The sequence below is a fragment of the Diabrotica undecimpunctata genome, chromosome 1 (assembly GCF_040954645.1).
Source record: "Diabrotica undecimpunctata isolate CICGRU chromosome 1, icDiaUnde3, whole genome shotgun sequence".
In the NCBI taxonomy this organism is placed as follows: domain Eukaryota; kingdom Metazoa; phylum Arthropoda; class Insecta; order Coleoptera; family Chrysomelidae; genus Diabrotica; species Diabrotica undecimpunctata.
This window is the reverse complement of record NC_092803.1, coordinates 169,578,549-169,601,830: the sequence shown is the minus strand read 5'-3', so window position 1 is coordinate 169,601,830 and position 23,282 is coordinate 169,578,549. Positions and strand designations below refer to the sequence as shown.

The following is a 23,282-nucleotide window of genomic DNA, read 5'->3' as shown; positions in this document are numbered from 1 at the left end:
ATTGTTACCTTTAATTTTCAAATCCGGCCAAAATTCGATGCTGTCAGAGGTTTCCTTCTTTTTGAATACCATTTACTTAAATTGCGTTGAGTTATTGTCTTATTAAATAATTTAATACATTCTAGTTCCGACAGAAATTTTTCTTTAATTTTCTCTAATTCGTCATGATCAGTTTCTACCGTTTTTTGTGCTTGTGACCCATGATCTTCATCTGGAGCATAGATTTTTTTTGTATATACACCAGGACTTCTTCCTGTGATGCTTTTGTGAAGAGCTTGGTGTTAATGGCCTTTAGAGTTGTAAGAGAAAGCAGCAGCATGAAATCTCATTTCATAGGACTCCCGAGAGCTATAATTTATTCTTTTACCTCCTAGAAACTTTGCTATTACATTATTATACTGCTCAGCATAACTGTTACTTATATTTTTTATAAGACTATTAGCATGGAATTTGAATCTTACTGAACATGAGTTAATATCTTTCATGAGGCTGCATTCTTTCATTGGTATTGTATAATCTGTTTCTGCTGATTTTCTGTGACAAAAATATTCTGCGCAATTCGAATGGTTTCCAAATACATAAAAATGGGTATTAGATATACCATTTTTCAAAGACTTAATTTTTGGGTCACTTAGTTTAACTGACTTTCGATGGTATTCAGTTTTGTAACAGTAGTTCTTAAACTTAATATGTTATTTTTTCAATCGGAACTATATCGTTTTGCTCTTTTAATCTTGTACAATAGTTTCTTAGAGGCGGTTACGACATTCAGTTTTCTCAACAACATTATTACCATATGATCTATTTTCTAACAAAATTTTAAAGAACACTACAGTCTAAGTCTTTGTACAATTTTTATAACATACGTGTTCTTTATCTTCTTTGTATAATTTACAGTAGGAACAGTATTTGTTCCTAAAAGCTAGATACACAATATTTAGGGTTCTGTAACCAATAATGGCTGCAGCTCCAGAATTGCCGTTATAATTTGTTTTATATACGTTTGTTTTATATATGTTTGACCAAGAACAGTCCGCAACAACAGTTATAAAAGGATAGCTATCTTTAATAATATCTCCATGCTTTTTTGCTAATTTGATTTCTTCTTGTCAAACCTCAAGCGTTGATGTCCAAGAACTCTCATGGTGTAAGTCAATTAGATCATTTTGAATTGATAAATAATATTTTTTTTTGAGTGGCGAAATATTTTAACTGGGCGTTAATTCAGTTAGTTGCTTGTATCCTCCACCAATACTAAATATTCCAGTAACTGCTGCAGAATTGACGTTAAGGGATGGTTGTTTATATTTTTCAGTTTCTACTTCATGTTTCACGCGACACATTGGGCAAAAGAGAGTGAATTTGGAATAAAATCTTTTTCGCTTTTTACTAGTCATTGTAATATCCTCTGAAGAGCAATTGAACAATCCGTGGTGACAAATAATAAACATCTACAATTCTTCTTCCTTGTAAAATGAAATTTTAAGTAGTTTGTCTAAAAGATATACATATGAACTATTTATTTTGGTTCATTTCAAGTTTACTGCACTTTAAATACATTTTATATTTAGTAAAAAACTTACGTAGTAGCTGAATATTTCTTTATTGTGTTCTACTCGGTAGATTCTTCGAAATTACGTGATTGACTGTTATAGAAAAATCGTATTAATTTAATGTTAAAAAATTAGAAGTATGGCTTACTTAATAATTGTCTCTGCCATTTCTTTAGCTGCCTCTCCAAAATACCGTGCTCGTTTATAATAGTCCAAATTAAATAAATTTAAAAAACATTAATGTTACTTACTTGGTAACTACAGTTTTCGCTTCTAATAACTCTTCTCACTTATTTCTGGATAACTAGTAGATCATCTGCAATAGTCAAATTAAATAATTACATAAATCAGCGGTAAAAAGTTTAAGAGTTTAATAGTTTGTTAAGACTTAGTTATTCAATACCTTTTATTGGTTTTCTTATCGTTTCACCCCTATTACTTTGGTAATATTCGTAGCGCATTTGCTATTACTTATTTATTTTAAATAAATACCATAGCGGAATGGATTATGATACACTCATAAAGAAAAAAGTTTAGTCAAAGCAAAACCTTTAAAATCATGTAGATGATTTATTGACAAAAATTCTTTTTAGCAAGAAAGACGATTATAAAACCTGATTGTTCAATTTGTAAACAAAAACATTATGTCCACAATTGTCCAACATTTATACCTAAGCATTTACAAGCAGTAAGAAAAGCACCTGTATTTGAATTATCTTACAATACGCTTCTACATTTTAATTTGAATTGTAATGTAGAAAATTGCGAAAATAGCGGAACGAAAACAACACAGGCTCTCAGCAATAGAGAGTAGATTTGCCATCGGTGAACTTTGATCAAGTCAGTTTTATTATCGAGGTACTTTAGTTGACATCTGTGAAAAACGTAAAAAATCATTTGATGCTCGCGCTTTACTTGATGTCAGTTCTCAAAGCAGCTTTTTTCCTGAAAGTAGTAAGTACCAAACATACGCCTAGCTATAACATTTTTATATATTTTTGGTTTGTTTTCGCTTTAAGCTCTGTTTTAAATAATGTTTAGTAAGTAAAAGGTACAAAATAATAATTAGTTTATTAACGTATAGACTGTTTACTATAATGCTAGCAGTGATAACCACAAACATACAATCCACAAAAACCCAACAAATAGTTTATTCCTTTAAACGAAAATAAACTTTAATGCCAAAATTCTTGGTTTACCAATCGATTTTATAAATCATATTTTTACTATAAATTTAAAATTAGCTAATTTGAAAAATACAAATGTAATTAATTTGATTGATGTAAAAAAGTACTTAGTTCAATTGAGCTAACCGTCTACTTCTTCGTTTTAGTCTAACATATTTCTTGTAACAACGTCCCATATTTTAATTAATGCAAATAAAGAAATAAATAATGTCTTTATAAATTAATTGAGCAATAATAACTATACAACGTAGCCCTTCACAGATATGAACGTGCTAAGCCGATTTTGGATAAACTAGATACCGACAGTTTTAAAGTTTTCATACCAGTGAGAATTTTACTACATGTCATTTGCCGTGTAAAGAAAGAAAAAATAGGGATAGAAGAGTCAGTGTCGATTCGCCCCATAAAATATTTGCACCTATCCTCTTAAAAATGATTAACAATGACGAACGGGTCATTGACCAAAAGATAGTTTCAAATAAGATTATATGGGAAGCAATACCTCATTCGAAAGATCGTTTCATTGTATTTTCCGCAATATCTGCACAGTGAAGAATTTCTGGTCCGATTCTGATACCTAAATTCATTAAGGATCTTCCCATTCTCTCCTCGAGATTTTTCTTTCAGCTTCTTCATCGCCAGAAGATTTTTTCAAACAAAAATAGCCATTGCTGAAGCATTTAAAAAATACAGAAAGGTAAAGTAATTGGACAATAATATATTCTTAAAGAAGTATAGACATTTATAGGAAAGATCAACAAGTTGGCTGATGTTTGATAAAAATTATGGATTGGGACAGAAGCCAAATAAATGATGGTGTCTTAACAAAATACTAAGAACAATATATACATTAGGCCCTAAAAAAAAAGATTTGAAATCAAATAGGTAACCTTAGATAGTGAAATTATTTTGAAAAGTAAACATTTTAAGTATGTAGATACTCATATAGACTCATATAATGAAAGTGATTAATATGAATATGACCACAGTGACATAGTCGACTTTAATTTATTCCTTTATACTTGAATTCCCTTTGGTATGTCCTTCTCTATATTTTATAATAGTTATCTTCATAAAATAATGTACTATCATTATACAGTTATACAAAAATGATGATAATTTTACTGTACTAATATATTCGCATTTTATTTCCGGGCACTCGTCTCGCTGCTAGAGGACGCAGACGCTTCTTGGAGTCTTTCACACTGTTGTTGTCTGTTAGGAAGGGGATGGCACTTAAGGGCGTAGCCAAAAGTAATATTGATAAGGGATACTTTTCCTGTGTTAAGCGCTCAATTTAGAAAAGTAGTTATTTATCCAATACGATCAATCGATTATTTCGTAACAACGGCTAACAGTAATTTTTTTGGAAGTTAATTGTGTGTCGTTCGTGTTACAAGAAAATAAAAGAAAAATGGGGTAGCGGTAAATAGCAATTATTGCTATGTAGAAGGTCGCCAAATTTTCAAATCAACAAAAATTATCTGAGGAATAATTATGAACACAATATGAGGAATATGATAAAATAAACCAAACAATTAATAAATAAAATACCTACAACAATAATAACTATTGGTAAATAATGAAATATAGATTTCTTCTTCTTCTTAGTCTTCTATTATGAACAACGTGCTTTCAATTTGTTTCGGCTTTTTTATGAAAGGGCAATGCAATCAAACTGCGGAAAAACAACAAGGCACCTGATTGCAATGAAATACCCGTAGAATTGTTTAAATAAGAAGAAAGGAAATAACGAAAAGGATAATATATGAGGTCATACACAGAATATGGTGAAAAAAGAAAACGCCAAAAGAATGGAGTAAGAGTATCATCTACTCTATCCATAAATTCCTCTGTCTAGACTTTAGAGGAATCTCCTCGCTGTGTTGTGGATATAAAGTATTTACCAGTATACTTTTTAATTTTAAATAAGGCCTGAAAACATGACGTAGATGTCTATATTTCCGTCGACTTGAAACAAGCATATGACTCAATACATAGGGCATATTTATACAAAGTATTCAGTGAACTTGACATATTGTCCAAAGTGTTTAGGCTTATCTGAATGACGATGACGGATACATTGACCCAGGTGCAGATACAACATGAGTGACATATCCATTTCAAATAACACAAGGATTAAAACATGGTGATGGGCTGATACCAACACTGTTTACTTATTAATAAATTGGTCCAACTGGAAACATATGCCGATGACGTAAATAATATGAGCAGAACCAAAGCAACAAGTGCGAATATGTAGGTATACGGAACTTAAATCACATGCTAAACAACTAGTTCTGTCAGTAAACATAAAGAAAAACTAAAATCATAGTACAAAGCCGATCGGAGAGAGCAACACGACCCTACCTGACAATTGACAAATTAAAAAAAATAGATAGCTTTTTAGATTTAGGAGTCAACATCACAAAAGATAACATTGACGATGCAGAGATTAGCAGAAGAATCATCCTAGCCAATGGATATGAAACTTTTGGAAAGAAAGGTACTAAGACGAATACCTACTAGGTCCTATAAATGAGAAAAACAGGTAGCGAATCAGATATAATTATGAAATATATATTTATATAAAGAACCACCTTTATCTCAGTACGTCAGCCTACAGCGTCAGAAAACAGGCTTCCAAAAAACTGTTGAATGCAAAAATACAGGGCAAGAGAGATATTGGAAGACCAAGAAAGCGATGGGAGGATAATGTGGATAAAGACGCAAAAAATCTCCTAGACAGTCGATCGTGGAGAAGATAGACAGTCCATAATAAATGTAGATGTTTGCTATTTTTTTTGGATCTTTTTAAAGCAATTCGCTTAAAAGAATTTCTGAATTGACCAGATTACCAACTAAACAAGAAACGTAAGAAGTAAAAGGCAACCTTTCACGTTAGAAACCAGCGCCGTGGAGCAAAAATGCTGGTGATGAATTTACCTATCTGCGGTGATGAGTTTACCGATCTTCAAAGGATGCTGGTGATCAGTTTGTTATAACTTGGAGGGTCTAATAATATTATGGGGGGCTATAATAGTGATGAGTTCGTACACATTCTGAAATAGTTGCCTACAATAAAGAAAGTGTGATCGAACTACAATAGATTCAAGTTAACGGAAATAATATATTTGGTTTATTAACAAACAATCAATAAATAGTAACAATCATTAGAGACAATTTTATACCGTTGCATATTTTGGTACACGTTACACACATTAAATAGTAATTCTTTTTTTCAAGAAATTGTCTCTACCTTCTCAGCCTTTATTCTAATCCCCATTCAGTTTTCCGACTAAACTATGTGGTAAGCATAAATTAAGCAACAGAGAATGTTACTCTGGCGGTTCCCTGTTATCTAATTCAACAATAATAAAAATAAATAAGGAACAAGTACTGAAATCTGATGCAATTCTACTTTTACATGGACTTTATCAGTCTCCCACACCTGTCCTAATACTAATTGATATTTCCTCATATATATCTCTCACAATCTTCACCTCTTATACTCACCGTGAACTATCATAGAACTTGTCGAGGAATTTTATTATAATATGCTTTCTGAAGATCCCATGCGTACTTTTTTCTTTATTACTATTACTATAAAATTTTCGTCAACCATTTTTCTGTCAAAGTATTTTTTTTCGCTTTCGAATAGGACTTTTGCTGGTGTTTGGCCCGTTGATTCATTAACAGCGGATCTGTAGGGGCCATTGCTAAGAACGTAAGATACTGGTCCCAGTCTCGCTGATGATTAGACAACATTTTTGTCAAATACTTCAAGAATATACAAGGACTCCTTCCTGTCCTTGAATCTGAGGTAGCACTCCTCCAATTCCCACATTACTTGCGTCGGTATCTAAGATAAACTCTCCTTCTGGCATTGGATACCCCAATATTGGTGCTGTAAGCAAATGCTTCTTCAAGGTTTCAAAGTCAGTTTTGACAGTCCTCATCCCAGCAGTAATATCTTGCTTCATCTCTGAGTCGCGGAAATGGTTTAGCAATATCTGCAAACTTCTTAATAAACCTCCGATAGTAAGTACATAGCCCAAGAAAACTTCTCACTTGATGTAATTACTATTTAAATGGGAATAAGCCAACAAACTAATGTTTGTATTTTGAGAACGATTTCCGAAGTGGAAATTGAAACGTCAATAACTGTAATTTAACCTTTAATTGTGGCTTATTCCCATATAAATAGTAATTACTTTATAATGCCACAAGAAAATGGCTTCAGAACAATATTCTCACTTGATGTGGGAAACTATATTCATTTTCTGAACAATCCTTTCAGCTTCCTCTTTTTTCGTCTGTGGTAACCGTCGAGCTGTTTGAAAAATTGGCTTAGCATTATCAGTATCAATTTTATGTTTAACAACGGTAGTTCTTCCCGTCTTTTGTCCTTTGAAAATGTCACGATACCTCCAAAGAAATTGCCCTAATTTCCTTTTCTCCGCCTGATTTAGAGACTGACGGATTATAGATGTCACAGGTACACAGGTTCCTACTTTTGTCTCTTTCTTGATGGTCACTGGGTAGTCATTGACATTGATGAGTCTTATAGGAATTTTTTAGCAGAAGTCACGAATTCCTTTCCAATTGTGATTCCTTGGTTAAACTCCTCGTAATGGTTCCAATGCTTCATCATAACAGGTGCTCCTTCTTCCACAATTCCCTGTAGCCGCGCTACTATAATATTGTTACTTCTCGCAGGTCCAACTATATTTTCTTTAACGGCTGCTTGCACAGTGCTGTCATTATGTGGATAAAGAAATACCTCCCCGTTACCAACTTTTATTACCTTATTTTTAAAATCCAATTGAAATCCATGCTTATTCATTACGTTCATTCCTAATATAACATTCTCTTCGATGTCAGCAACTATGACAGTTGACAGTATGGACAAACTTTTCTGTTCCTATTCCTAATTGTACCTGGATTCCTCCATGGACGTAGTTTCGTTGGTAGAAGTTTCTTACGGCTGGTTATAACTGTCGGGCGTACAATGGTCCTGGTGGGTCAGGTATCCACCAACAATGTATGCTGTTTACTATTTATTTCTCCATCTACGTATACACTATCTTTAGGACATTTCAAAGAAGCTAGTAGTATGAAAGGGTCTTTGGAAAAGTTCCGGGTCGAAGCTGCCCCGCATGTTCAGTATCTTCTTAAAGTTGTTCGAAATCATCTGTCTTCTCTACGGCTAGGGTCTAAAGCACATCTAAGGCATCTCCTCGAAGAGCATTATTCAAGTTAACGGCCTTTTCTTTTTCAGACCATTTATTCGCTCTTGTAGGTGATTCGAATTGTTTAAATTTATTTCATTACATTAAAAAAAAAGGAAAATATTCATCTTTTTTCACCCTTATGTTTACTGGGCAATTGAGACAACGACCTACTTTAGCAAGTGAATTAGCATTAATATTCCCTAATATCCCAGAATGCCCTGAGATCCAAGCAATGATAATTTCTAAATTAATATTTTTTGCCTCTAATATGAGTCTTTTTGTCATTCCTGAACAACCACTTACTACCTTTAAAGCCTTATTATTAATTTTTTGAATAGCGCTTTAAGAGTCTTTGTTAATACTTTTCTTTATGCAAATTTATACTGCTTCATTCATTGCGATTATTTTAGCATTGCAAATTTGAGTATAACGATAAAATTACACTCTATTCATAACGTTAGATAATATAATATTTATTGGTTATGGTAGATAATTTAGTTCTGTTTCATAAATAGGATTTATTTCTGATTGTTTAATATTTATAATTACATTTTGGAAATTAATATTAGCTTCTATTAAGAAAGGATATTATCTATTTTTCCAATAATCCATTTTTTATTTACAATTAATTAATATGACATTTTGGTAGTGTCAAACTTCAAATGCATAGTGTCAAAATTTCATGTCATTCGGATTATTATTTACTAGATTCTAACTCGATGTTATTTACGGAGTTGCAGTGTATCTAGTGAGGCTACTTTTGTGATTTTTATAAACACTAAATTGACAGCAATCTCTTTTGTTGATTTATCACTGTTATTTGATCGGAAAAAATACCATTCAAACTGAGCAACTGAGCTCAAAAATTGTTACTGGGACTCTGCTCCATCGATTACAACTAACCCATCGATTGTTTGCTAAATTCAAGTGCGGTCTTACCGACATCAATAGTTATGCTGAGCGCACGCTGGGGAATTCCAAAAGTTCCAAATGAGACACTTATTTCCGAAAACATCGAATAAAACTCTGTAAAGTATTATGGAAAACCGCAAAGTGAAGTTGCAAGAGATAGCTGACACTCTAAAGTTATCAAATGGCAGAGTTTTCACTATTCTTCTTCTTCTTTCTCTTTATAAGCCATTCTGCTTGTTCATTGGCGGATTAATACCTCTATGGAAGGTTGTCACTCCATCTTTTGCGCGGTACTCCGATACTTCTTCTGCCGATTGGTGACTTATCTCTTGCTATTTTGACGATACGTCAATTCTACGATTCTCAGTAATTTGCTTTATAACGAATATTGTATCTGTACACGATCTTCCACTACGAAAACCCTGTTGTTCATCTGCTAAACTTATCCTCTGATTTATTAGCACTGGTAAAATTTTGGTGGTATGTTTTAGCGTAGTATTTAAAGTAGTAGTAACGTAGTATTTAATGTAGCGTAAGTTTATACTTCTGTAGTTTTCTGGCTGTTTTTTTATCTCCTTTTTTGAATAGTAGAATTAGTTCGCTCGTTCTCCATTCTTCAGGTATTTTCTTGTGTTTTATAATTTTATTAATTAATGTTGTTAATTGTTCTGTCATTGCTGCTCCACAATATTTCAGTAATCCATTTGGTCCCGTCTTTACATGCTGCTTTTCTGTTCTTCAGGTTTTCAAGCATTTTCCGAACTTCCTGTAAATTTATATTAAGTTCTTCATTTTTGGTAATTTCTGGTGTTTCCGGTTTTGGGTCGATTGTTCTTCCTCTGCATAGAGCTTTTTTAGATAGTTAATCCACGTATCCGTTTGCTTTTTCTATGTGTTTTGGTTCTTAGCTCCTTTACCTCCGTTCTTTGTCCTCTTATGAAGCGTCATATTTCCTTTTGCAGACCGTAAAAATCATGTTCCGTTTTCACTCTTAAATACGAAAATTTGCTGTTTTCACGTGAGAGTCGCGTTTTCTCTCGCCGGAGCAAATACAACAACGAATTGATGAGTCTTAGCGCTTTTTAGATATGGTTAATCGAATTAAATCTGAGTTTTTGCGTCATTCATGGCTTGTGTATTTTGACAATTATTTTCATTGCCTATTTGCAACATGGAGAAACAATCAACAGCGACTACTACATTGCTTGATTAAAGCGTTTGAAGAGCGAAATTGCAAAGAAAATGCCTCATTCATTAAAGAAAAAATTGTTTTTTCACCAATACAGAGTACCGTGTCACAAGTCGATGAAAACGATGGCAAACATGCACGAATTGTACTTTTAATTGCTTCCTTACCCACAGTTTAGTCTAGATCTGGACCCCAGCGACTAACACTTTTTTCAGATCTAAAAAATGCTCTGTAGCAGGAAATATCGCTCCGATGAGGAAATAATCACCGAAACCGAAGCCTATTTTCAATGTAAAGATAAATCGTTTTACATGAGCAGCATATAAAAATTAGAAAAGCGTTGAAATGATTGAATCAACGCTAAAGGGGATTATTTTGATGAATAAAGAATCATTTTTGCTATGCATTTGCATTTTTACTGCTTCGCTTGTAAGCGAAACTGACAGTTTCACTTACAAGCAAAGCAGTAACATCTCTAGAAGGTGCCAACCCCTATGACGTTTCGCCAACACTGTCAGTTTCGCCAAGACTGTTACCACCACAAAAATAATAAAGACTGGTGATAGCAGTTCGAGCTATGCAAAATATTTTTATCTAGAACTCTTTTTAAACATTTTATAATGGTTAAAAAGGTATCAAATACGAAAATAAACGTCACTTTTACAAAATTAAACAAAAACATCTGAGGAAATACTTGACAAAAGTAGACTACTAGAGTCTACTAAAAATGGACAACTTAGTTTTTAAATACGACAACAATACATTATTAAAAATTATCGTAGCATTTGTATACAATCTGCAATCTCTAAGCTCTTCGACTATCTTTTAGCAAAGCAACTTTCTTGGTTATGTAAAGGCTTAATATCTTAATCCCAACATCGTTTTCATAGCAAAAAATCCACTGTAACAAACTTGGTTTGCTATCATTCTGCTATTGATGTCAGGTTGGTTGAATGGATTAAAAACTCTACATCTGGTAGAAGTCAAAGAGTCAAGATAGGTTGTCATCTGTCTGACAGTATATCAGTAACATCTGGAGTTTCTTAAGAACACACTTCTCCGCTTCTTTTTAATATTTTTGTTAACGACATCACTTCCTGTTTCTTAAATAGCAAATGTTTAATGCTGGCAGATGACTAGAAATTTTGGAAAATTATAGATAGCTTAAGAGATCAAGGCTTGTTACAAGATGACTTAAACCGACTACAAAATTGGTGCAATCACAACAGACTCCACTTAAATGTAAAAAAATGTTGTTTAATAAGTTTTTCTCGTAAAGTCAATAGAATTGGAAGAAGCTATACTACATATTAATAATCAGCTGCTGAATTATGTTTCTTATATTGCTTACTTTCTGTGATCACTTAAACTCTATTTCAATAAAGGTATCTAAACTTCTTGGTTTCGTTACTAGGTTTTCTTCTTGGTTTTCATTAGTGTATTGTTGCTTACTTGGAATTATTCTGGAATACTGTTCAGTTATTTGGTCACCCTATTTTCAGAGCAGTATTGAGACCACAGAAAGAGTCCAGCATAAATTTTTAAGATATTGTGCTCACCATGTCCACACTACTATTAAAAATCATGATTATTCCCGTATCGAACAACAATTATCTTTACCCTCACTCTAGTACCGTCGTGATATGTCAGGAGCTATATTTATATAAATAAGATCCTACATGGATTTATTGATTATCCAAACCTGTTAAGCCAGATTAACTTTATAGTTCCCCATCAAGCTCTACGTTACCACAATGTTTTCAATATTTCTTTCCACGGAACAACCTATGGTATTCACAACCCATCTGATAGATACATAGGGCTATTAAATGTTCTCGATTTTGATATTTTCAATATAATTTTAACTCAGTTAAAAAGATCTCTTGATTTGTAATATGTACAGTGAACGGCTAATATATAGAATATTATCATTATTTCGAGAACCATCGAGTTTTGAGGGAAATCCCGAAACAGGTCGATTTTTGTTATAAAATACCCATCTTATAACGTACATGGAGTAGGGATGACGTCACCGGTGTAGGTGTAGTGACGTATTCGTTAATTTTTTTAAATAGAAATCGGTATAATGCGACACCTCATTTAAACGAGAATTTAATTCTCTATTTAACGACATTACAATTTTAACTAAAATATTTTTTAAGGGTACAAAAACAATTTTTTTTAAATTTAAATTCAACTAAATTACAACTAATGGTTTAATTCATAATGTACTTTAAAGTAACTAAATTATGCATAATAATTATTTTAAATTAAATGTTCTAAATGCCATCCATCGGTTTCGTGACAATATGCGAATCTACGGACACATTCATCAAGTACATTGCGGATGAATTCTGGAGTAATTAGACTCATTTCATACCTAATTCTATCTTTAAAGTCCTGTAAGTTTTGGGGTTTATTGACATAAACTTTGGATTTTATGTAACCCCACAGGAAAAAGTCTAGAGGTGTTAGATCTGGCGACCTTGCTGGCCACTCTATAAAACCTCGTCTTCCGATCCACCTCCTGGAAAAGCAATGATTTAAAAATTGACGTACTTCACGTGCGTAATGCGAAGGGGCTCCATCTTGTTGAAACCAGATATTTTCACTAGGTAAATTTGGATTATTGGCATTTGGATACATGTTAGCAAGCTAGATTTTCTTTAAAAAAAAAGCCCAATGATTCTGTCATTAATGATCCCTGCCCATACATTTACTTTCTGAGGATATTGCGTGTGTGACTCAGTCATCCAATATGGGTTTTCTTGACTGCAATATCTGCAATTTTGACGATTCACGGTATCATGTATAAAAAATGTGGCCTCATCGGAAAAAAGGATTTGATTGATGAAATGTGGATTGCGGATACATAAATCCTGTATAATTTCAGAAAATTGAAGCCGGCGATCGGGATCATCACCCATACAGGTGACGTCATCCATACTCCATGTACGTTATAAGGTGGGTATTTTATAACAAAAATCGACCTGTTTCGGGAATTCCCTCAAAACTCGACGGTTCTCGAAATAATGATAATATTCCATAATTTAGCCATTCACTGTATATTGGAAATATTAAAATTTTGTTCTTGTTATATTTTGTTTGTTTTTCTTTAGTATGTAAGATTTTTAGTCTCATTTTTTAAAACTTTTTAATATTGATTTTATATTATAAGTAATTTCAAGTTTTGAATCCCATCTGTGGTATTGAATATTACTTATATATTAAATAGGAAATTTAATGGAATTATCCCGTGTATTAAATAAATAAATAAAATACGAGTGTATACGCGTGTAATATTTTGAGTTTCTTTTTTCGTTTTATTTTATTCAAATTAGCAGTTAAGACAGCAAGGTCAAGCTCATGGTGGGTAATTTAGTCCGTGAGTTGACACAAATTACTCTCGGAAATTCATCATCGCCTATAAAAAAAATAATTAACTTTCCGTTACAGAACTACCACTGGCATACCCGGAATGACCGCATCAAAACGATGAAGAACCGGTGGCGGTATCTCTTCGCCGGCATATCGCCGGCACGAAGGGCTGGCCCATCATCGAAAAGGGGCGGGCTGATGGCACGACCCTCTCACGCACACGTTTCCCTGACACGCTTATTCCGAATCCGAAGAAGAAGACCGTTTAGAATATACCGTGGACGTCACACCGATCGCCGGGTGCCCTCCGTCGCGCATACACGACAGCGTGTACTTCCTGCTCCTGCCGATCCTGTTACGACGAATCCTGGTCTCGCGCTTTCAACCCGACGAGCCAACTTTCGCCTTGTGCTGGTGCTTTGTGAGCTTTATAGAGGTGAGTCTATGAATTTATTACCACATTTACTTACTTTCACTATTTGATGTAATCAGCTCCTACGTTTTACTTGCTAATGAGTGGATCTAAAATAGAATAAATAAATTTTTAACCATTTTACACTTCATTATCTATAATCAATTATTAATTTTGTAATAACTCTCTAGTTACACTATTGTTTTGTGGCCCAAATGAAATTGAATTTTATTTAATTTTATTTTAAAAATTATTTTACTTGCATTTTGATAGTCTTGTGCTTCTTTCTTCTTTAAGCAAGGATATATTCTCTCCTTACCTTAAAACTTCAGCGACATTATTGCATAGTTTCTAATAATTTGTACTAACTATTTTTAATTCTAATGGATAGACAATATTGGATTATTTTTCTTTATTTAGTACATGTCTTTTTTTATTATTTTAAACAATAAGAATACATCTAATCTACAAGATTAATCAGCTTTTTTTCTTTAACTTAATTTCCTAGGATTGTTTGTGGCATCAGCTAGATGTCACCTGATCCATCGTAGCTTTTTTTAGACATTCTTTAGTACATATATACATTTTTTGTCTAGTGTCCTATATATTTCTTACTTCTCTATCTAGCATCCTTTTATCTGAAAATTAAAAATACGTTAAAAGTGGACACAGAAGCAACTAAAACATTAATGAAGATAACAGTATTAGATAACAGCATAGCTAATCCTACGTTGTTAACTACAACACGAAAAAGATTGAAAGGAATTAATTTCTCTCACTTTTCAGTCGTAAAATTTTTCAGCCGTCAGGTCATTTTTTGTTTAGGTAACTCTTATCTTGAATTTTTGTCACTAAATGACGAAAATATTCCAGATTTCATTGTGTTTTTAGTTTTATATATATATATATATATATATATATATATATATATATATATATATATATATATAATAGATATGAAATATCCATTAGAGAATAAATACAACTTACCTCTTCTAGGAAAATAACAACAACTTCTTATTCAAATTTGTTAGAAAAATGATTCCTCTATACTGCAGTTTACCTTCAGATAATGGTCAGATTATTTTATTACTGTAGTACATATTTTTTTAATAATTTATAATATCCTTTTTTGTTACCACATTATTTATCTTCCTTGGAAGTTAAATTTTACCATATCTTTTATTCGTTCTAGTAACTTTTATGAATTTTTTAATCGCTTTTAGCTATATATCACTTATATCATTTATCACAGTTATTCCTGAGTAACAGAATTTTTCTAAGGAACATAAAACAATATGTTTTCATTGCATGTCCAAGTCAAAGAACAAAAAAAATTCTATGTGGTAATTGTATATAATAAAATCAATATAAAAGTCTAGCCGTGATAAGCAAGTCCTGCATATTTCAAAAGGATTGATTAGCCTCGTCTCTTTCTCCACACTGAGGCCTGAAACATCTTGTGTGTATAACCTAGCTAGATCTATGTTTTAGTCCAAAAGATCAAGAATTTTAAGAAAGGTCTCTGCCAGCAATTTATGTGGTTGGTGACCCACTACTCGAAAGTCACAGACAATACGTTCTACCGTTTTTTGTTATGTTAAAAGAATTTGCTTACTGCTCGATCCACTTTGTCTATTAAATAACATCTAACTGAGTATTAAGAATGGCTGTGGTTATTGAGTTCAGTTATCTGAGGCTTAGAATAGTATTCTTGTGTAGTGACTAGGAGGTTATAATAGCAGTTTTGTTTCTTTTCCAATAAAATTCTACTTCTTCTGCTTTCGGTGCCTTACGCTTACATTATACAGTTGTTGTTTATCTGCCGTTTTTGTTGGTTATGAGGAGTGTGTCTTTACTGCTTTTTTGAATATAGTCTCCAGATTCCTTACTCTCTAACTACCTAAGAGACCCCAAAGTGAGTAGAGCCCCTTTTGCTTTCTACTTTCCAAATTAGTATTAACTTTTATTGTTTTTTTTTAATTTTTTAAATGTGGCTTATCTATAAAACTTAAAGTTGTTTCATCAAATTTTCCTCAATTCCGTAGTACTTATTAGGTGCTGACGTGATTTGTCTGTGGGATTCAAAGAACTTTCATAAAGTCAATATTTTAATACCCTTATGCGATTCTGAGATATTAGTTTCATTGAGCATGTTTTAGAGTAGTACGTGATTATAGGTCATATTTGGTGACTTTAAGAAATGTAGCTCCCGCTATTCATATTCGGGTCCGAATTTTTTCATTGCAGTAAAATTTATCATTCAGGACGAAACATTTATAGATATTTCTTCAGAATACGTTATTTATGGTTAGCTGGATTTAGTTTAAATCCTGTTATCCTATTTAGTGATATTATTACAACCCATTTGGTTTTATTTTGATTAATGTTTAGACCCTCATGTGCTTTATTTTGGTTAAAAGATCTTGAAGGTCCTACGTTATCCATCAGTATGGCTGTATCATCAGCGAAATGTAGATTATTTACTTGTATCCCGTTCAGTTTTATTACATACGTTTGGTTGCTTAAAGCTTGTTCAAAGATATTTTCTAAATATATATTAAAAATCACGAATAGTGTACATCTATATAGAACACCTTTTGTTATTTCTATTATTTCGGTTGATTTTGAGTTATTAACACGTAGTGTTGATATTTGTGCCCAATACAGGTTTTGATTAATCTTTTCGGTTTTTCGAATCATTTTCAAATCGTGATAGTCTATAAAGTCTATAAATACGTCTTTTCTCCAGTCATAGCATTTCTAAGCTAATAATTACTCCTAGTATAGGTCTCTCTAGTTCCTAATTCGTTTTTAAAACCAACCTAAGCATCTTTTAAATTTCTACATATTATCGTCATCATCATTAATCACCTGTACGCGTCCACTGCTATACATAGGTCTTCCTCAGCTCTTTCCATCTGCTTCTGTCTTGTGCGGCTTGCATGCAGTTACTGCTAACACGCTTCAGGTCGTCAGTCTATCTGGTTGGTGGGCGTCCTCTGCTCCGTAGTGCTTCTTGTCTTGGCCTCCACTCGACAATATGTTTTATCTCTCGATTTTCTGATAATCTGGCGACATCTCCAGCACAATTCCATCTTAGCAACGCGATTTTTTCGAAAACGTCTGTTGTTTTTGTTCTACGATGTACTTCTTCATTTGGGATTCGGTTTATTAGAGAAACAACCAACATCTGGCGCTCCATAGCCCTCCATAGTCACGAGACTCTTGTTCATTCCCTTTTTTTTGTAAATGTTAATTTTTCCGCCCTATAAGTGAGTACCTGTAGATAACACACACTGGTCAAAGATTTTCACTTTCAGGCATATGGGTAGGTCCGAGTTAAATACATAGTTTAATTTACCAAACGCTGCCCAGGCTAATCCTATGCAACGTGGAAGCTTACATGTCTGGTTATCTCTGCCCAACCAAATTTCATGTCCTAAGTACTTATACAATACAGTCTGATCAATATCCCTTACATCAATATTATGATTTACCATCAGATTAGTCATTATTTGCGTCTTGTTCATGTTAATCTTTAGTCCGACCTCCAAGAAAGCTAATTCCAGATGATAATAACCAGAATATCCCAATTGAAGTTTTGTTTTGAACGGAGCTACTCCTCCCGTTACAATACGACCGTTCGTAATCTTTTAAATTAAATATTTCCAAATTAATCGATTGGGAGTAGGGGTCTCATAGACTGGCCAGCTAGGTCCTCAGACCTTACTCCGCTGGATCTCTTTTTATGGGGATATCAAAATCAAAAGTAAATGTCAGTCTATTCAATAATATCGACGAACTGAACGAAAGAATTTGTACTAAAATTCATCCCGTTCCACCTGAAACTCTTAAAAACGTACTGCGCGAATTTAAACAAAGCTTGGTTTATTGCTAAGAAGTGATGTAATTCAAGTATGGTTTTCACGTATCCAGTGTGGATTTATACCTCGCTCCAATACCTTAAATTTTGGCGGTTTACATTCCCACATAATGTAAATATTGCTTTGACGGAAAAAACAATTTTAGTGATAGTCATCTTCATTTAATTTTTGTAACAACTGGATTTTATATGGTTTAAACTAATTCTTATATAATACACGTAAGACTGAAGAATGATCTACATCATGTATTTGTGTAGCTTTGCATAAGGATGTATGTGGATTTTCAACTAAACTCTGCAATAAATCTAAAGTTTTATTATAACAGTTTTGTTATAACGATTTATTATGGTTTTTAGTCTAACTTTTCGAATCCCATCTTTTTTGTACTGTCGCCTGGGTAGGAGAATGGTTTGAGAAAGTATCGTTGAACAAATTGGCTACTTCCCCATAAAATCTTTTTCTATCGACATATCATTTTCATTAAAAATCATTTTTATTGTAGAGCTTTTAAAAACACATAAAACAACTGCCAGCTTTAGTTATAAATACAATTTATTTTAAAAATCTTTTCAATAAACGTCAAGCTGACGTTTATATATATATATATATATATATATATATATATATATATATATATATATATATATATATATTATAGTATATTTACTAAATTACTTCATAACTATTTGGCATTAGCAGTTTAATTTATTGAAGACTTTCGTGACTAGATAAAATACCAAGTGTTACAATATACAGAGTGTTTTTAAATAACCAAAGTGACTAATGATATCAAAAAGATGTTAAATCTGACAATATTGCAATCATCAAATTTGAAATCTCCATGTTGCAAAATAGGTGTATCCCGGTTTTTGTACAATTCGGATCATCCATTTAAGCGAGAATTAGGCATTTCCAGACTTTTAGTCCACTCTGTATATCATCATCAACATCACCCAGCACTTTGCGTCCACTGCTGGACATAGGACATCCCTCATTTCTGTCCATTGTGCTATATCTTAAGCACTTTTCATTAAAAGTCTTGACATTTTCTTGAGATCGTCAGTCCAACGAGTAGGGGTCTTCCTCTACTTCTTTTATCTAACCTCGACTTCCTCTCAAGCAATCTCTTCGTCCACCTTTCATCACTGATTTGGGAGACGTGTCCGGCCCAGACCCAGGTGTCAAATGTTTTACGTTTTAAAGAAACTGGTATATCGCTTTTAAAAATGTCTTTGAGTTTTCCATAGGCTGCCCATGCTAGGTTTATTCTTCTTTGTAGTTCGCATGTTTGGTTGTCTCTTGTGATCTTTATTTTGTGTCCAAGGTATATGTATTTTTCCACCAGCTCTACTTCGTTGTCCTAATATTAATATTTCCGCTAGTTACTAGCTAAAAAAAAAAAAAAAAAGAGAATATATAACACCCTGACAAGAAGTATCCTGACATGTGGGTCCGAAAACTGGACAATAAACAAGAGAAATAGAGGCAGAATAAGAGCAGTAGAAATGGAGTTCCTGAGGATAAGCTGTAGACTTACAAAAAGAGACAGAATTGAAAACGCAGAGATTAAGCGGAGAATGGGAGTGCAATCAGACATAATCGACTATATAGAGGAGAAGAGACTATCCTGGTACGGCCACGTCAGAAGAGCGGACAGAGGACGCTGGATAAACAAAATCACAGAATGGAGCCCGATTGGAAGAAGAAAGAGAGGAAGACCCCGAAGGTCATTCAGAGATGAAATCGACGAGGCTATGGAGAAAAGAACCCTGCGAGATGGAGACTGGAATGACAGGGAAAATTGGAGAAAACGGTTGAGTGAAGGAAGACAGTGAAAACTGTGGAAATCCTTAGTAGTAGTAGTAGCTAGTTACTAGGTTTGTCATGAATTTTGTATTGGAGATGTTCATTTTAAGACTCGCACTGGCACACACTAACTGAAGTTCATGTAGCATTGTACATATCTACTTGAGGTTGTCCGAGAACAAAACTATGTCGTCTGCGAATTTCAAATTTGTTAATCTTCTACCGTCAATGTTCAGGCCTTTCTCTTCCCAGTTTAGCTTTCTACAAGCATTTTCTAGTACTGCGGTAAACCGTTTAGGCAATAAAGTATCACACTGCCGATTGGGGTATGATCCGTGTTTTTATCTAGTTTCACCGACATAGTTGTGTTCTTGTATGTATTTTAAATTAACCTTGTATATTTTTGTAGTCAATGCGGCATGCTTGTAATGCTTCCACGATTTTGTCAAATTCTATTGTGTCAAAGACTTTATGGAAATCTACAAAAGCCAGAACGAGTGGTCGATTGTATTTGATAGTATTTTATATTACCGTTTTGATGCTCTGTAGGTGATCATTTGTTCCAAATCCGGTATGAAATCCCGCTTGCTCTATTGGCTTGTAGAAATCAAGTTTTTTCTCAAGACGATTCGTTACTATTCTTGTAAGGAGTTTGTATAGGTGACTAAGAAGACTTATAGGTTTGTAGTTTTCTAATTCATGGGGATCTCCTTTTTTTTACAATAGAATAACCTCAGCATTGTGCCATTTATTGGGTATATTACTGTCTAACAGGCACATGTTAAAAAGGTTTTTTATTTTCTTAAGCTTTGGGCAAGTGCCTCCGATTTTGATTGCATCAGTAACTACACAATTTTCGCCTGAAGATTTGTTATTCTTAGCTTCTAAGCTTAGCTTCTAACTCTGTATATAGATAATAATAATAAATCCTGCATTTTCTATACATGGGCTAAATGCTGCGAACAATCACCACTCTTCCTTGGCTAAATCTTTCCAAATAACGTTTATTTATCACCAATGAACAATAATGAGTCTCATGGATCCTTTGCCAATGCTAGATACAATACTAGATAGTATATTGATTAATTTAGTTTTATTTTTTTTTGTTCTATACTATCGAGGGCCTTATAGTAATCATGAAAACATTAACACGTGTTTAATCGGCGAAAAATTGGGTTTCTTCACTATACGGGTTGTCAAACTAAAACTAAAAGAAAGATAAAATAAAATGGACTAAGTTTAATTCGAATCGAATAACAGGAGATGCGCAACATTAAGAAAACCGTAGCTTTAATAATATACATAAAAAACTGGCGGTATAATTAAATCGCATCTAAATGTAAAACCTATTAATATTGTCGTTTTGAGACGAACTACTTACTAAATGGCCCGATCCCAATAAAAACACGTAGCCATCTATTCGATCATATCAATATTTAATTTAATTAGTAAAACAAGTTTGCAGTTGATTAACGAAGAGTACATTTTGATAGCTTTCAAGAACGAGCCTAAAAAGAGCGAATATCGATATAATTTATTCGAACGCGGTGTGATTTGCAGCTTGTGGCGCCTCACGGGACTTTGGTAGCAGGTGTGTTGGAATTTCGGCCTGAAAATGATTGAGAGAATTAAGTAATTGTTCCTAGGACTGAAAATGAATGATAATATTTTTGTTTTAAATATTTATTGCAAACTATTAGAGATTATTTGATAAAGTGAATTATGAATGTTAGTAATTTTATTGAGATACAATGTGGCTAAACAAAACAAACAAATAACGATAAAACCTAGAAGTCTAAAGCATTAGCGTTACGGAAGTTTTTTGAAGAATATGACTAAAGAATGTTTTTACAAACAGGAAAAAAATCAAACAAATTAAACCACATAAACGAGTGCATACATATTTAAACTAAACCATATTTGAAATTGGGACGTGTACGAACTCATCACTTTATAGCCCCCCATAAAATTATTAGACCCTCCGAGATATAGTAAATTGATCACTGGCATCCTTTGGAGATAGGTAAACTCATCACCAGCATTTTTGCCCCAATGCTCTGGTTTCCAATGCGGAAGATCGCCTGTTACCTGTTACACTTTTCGTTTATGTGGTAATTTATTAAAAAAATCAGACATTATTTTAAGCAAATTACTTTAAAATAAATATTAATATCGGATTTTTTACGATGTGGCCTATTAGACGTATCTGCCAATCTAAACGCTTTTAAGATCTAAAAATTCAGTTACATAGTTTTTCGATAGTGAACTTTATAATGAAAATATTTATAAGCATGTGCAGTTTCCGTTTATATCGGAAATAATCCCCAACTTATTACCTTCCTGGCTTTTATAAACGATCAAAGCCTACTTGATGAAATAGTATCTTGTGAAACAGCAAAAAAATTAAAAAATTAAAATGTTTTGAAAACTTGAAACATGGAACTGAATTAAATCTTTAGCTGGTATTGCAAAACTTATTACAAGAGTACAATTGCAATTCTATATAGAAATTAGTTATTTATACTAAATGATTTTCCAATCCTGAATTTTTATCAAAAATATATAGCAAGAGAAACGTAGAGTATTTCTTAACAAACTTAAAAGAACAATATTGACAAATATTGTTTTGAGATAAACTTCTAAATATACAGGGTGTTTCACTCTACCACCGTTCACGAAACATGGAAATTGTGTCAAGTAAGAAAAACAAGGTTGTATTATCTTTTATTTCGTATACCAGCAGCCTCTTTTGCAGATCTTCAATTTCCAGAAATTTGTCTTCAAACCACGCTCCTTTCGCTATTCGTATTTTTCTTCCTATTTCTTTGTGTATATCGCTGTATTTTTAAAAATCTTCGTTTTTAAATTTCCTTTTTTCTTCCATAAGATTTAATATATCATCGTTTATTCACCGCTGCTTTTTAATTTTTGTTTTTAGATAAGTCGAAAGTAGTTTTATTTATTATAGTTTTAAAATGATGCCAGTGATCTTCAATATTGTAAAACTCTTGGTCTTATTCAATTTTATTCTCGAAACTAGTTGCGAGTGGTTGATGAAGGTGACTTGGTGAGTCGAGATCGAAACTATTGGGTTACGTTTTCTGAGTCTTTGTTCCAAATCAGATTCAGGATATATTTTGACTACTTTTACCGAGTTTTGAAAACGTTCTTTGAGAATAATGTAAATCTATCTGATTCTTCTGATTTTTACAGGCTCCCCCCTGTATATTTTATTATAATAAAATAAAATATAATAATATTTTCAGTCACGCTTGTAACATCCGAGTAAAAATTTTCTAACTCATCGTCACTGCTTTCTGTTATTGGTGCATATACTTAAATCAGATTTATATCAGATGTTTTGGACCTCAATTGCATCAGGATAACTGTCGGATACGTAGCATACGGGTTTAATACAACTCTCTACCTGCTTGGGGACTATAAAAGCTACTCCATTTCGATGATGATTACGGTTTTCACCTGAGTGAAAATGGTCATTTATATTGATTGCACTTCGCTAATATCCAACATTGAGATATTTAATCTCTTCATTTTTTCTTCTATGGTATTATGAGTTTTCCAGCCTCATATAAGCGGCTGAATGGGAAGTTCTTGGCACCCCTGTCCTATTGCCCATTGGGACCATCGTTGAATTCTTCAGCCATAATGATATTTTCATTATGGTTAAAGAAAAACTTAAAGCCTTTGAAATCTGGGTGTATCG

At 33.1% G+C, this 23,282-nt stretch overlaps 1 protein-coding gene and 1 long non-coding RNA gene across 2 annotated transcripts in view; one reads left to right on the top strand and one right to left on the bottom strand.

Moving 5' to 3' along the window:
- LOC140432555 (uncharacterized) overlaps positions 1 to 23,282 on the bottom strand; it is a 38,430-nt gene that overhangs the window by 2,749 nt on the left and 12,399 nt on the right. Inside the window, exons 2-4 of the long non-coding RNA XR_011949816.1 lie at positions 14,129 to 14,503; positions 13,924 to 13,975; positions 1,805 to 1,869 (exon numbers count right to left, since the gene is read on the bottom strand). This is a non-coding gene — a long non-coding RNA (uncharacterized lncRNA). The remainder of the gene's footprint in view (positions 1 to 1,804; positions 1,870 to 13,923; positions 13,976 to 14,128; positions 14,504 to 23,282) is intronic.
- Poxn (paired box pox-neuro) overlaps positions 13,761 to 23,282 on the top strand; it is a 143,173-nt gene continuing 133,651 nt past the window's right edge. Inside the window, exon 1 of the mRNA XM_072520519.1 lies at positions 13,761 to 13,889. The gene's annotated coding sequence lies outside the window, so the exon portion shown is untranslated. The remainder of the gene's footprint in view (positions 13,890 to 23,282) is intronic.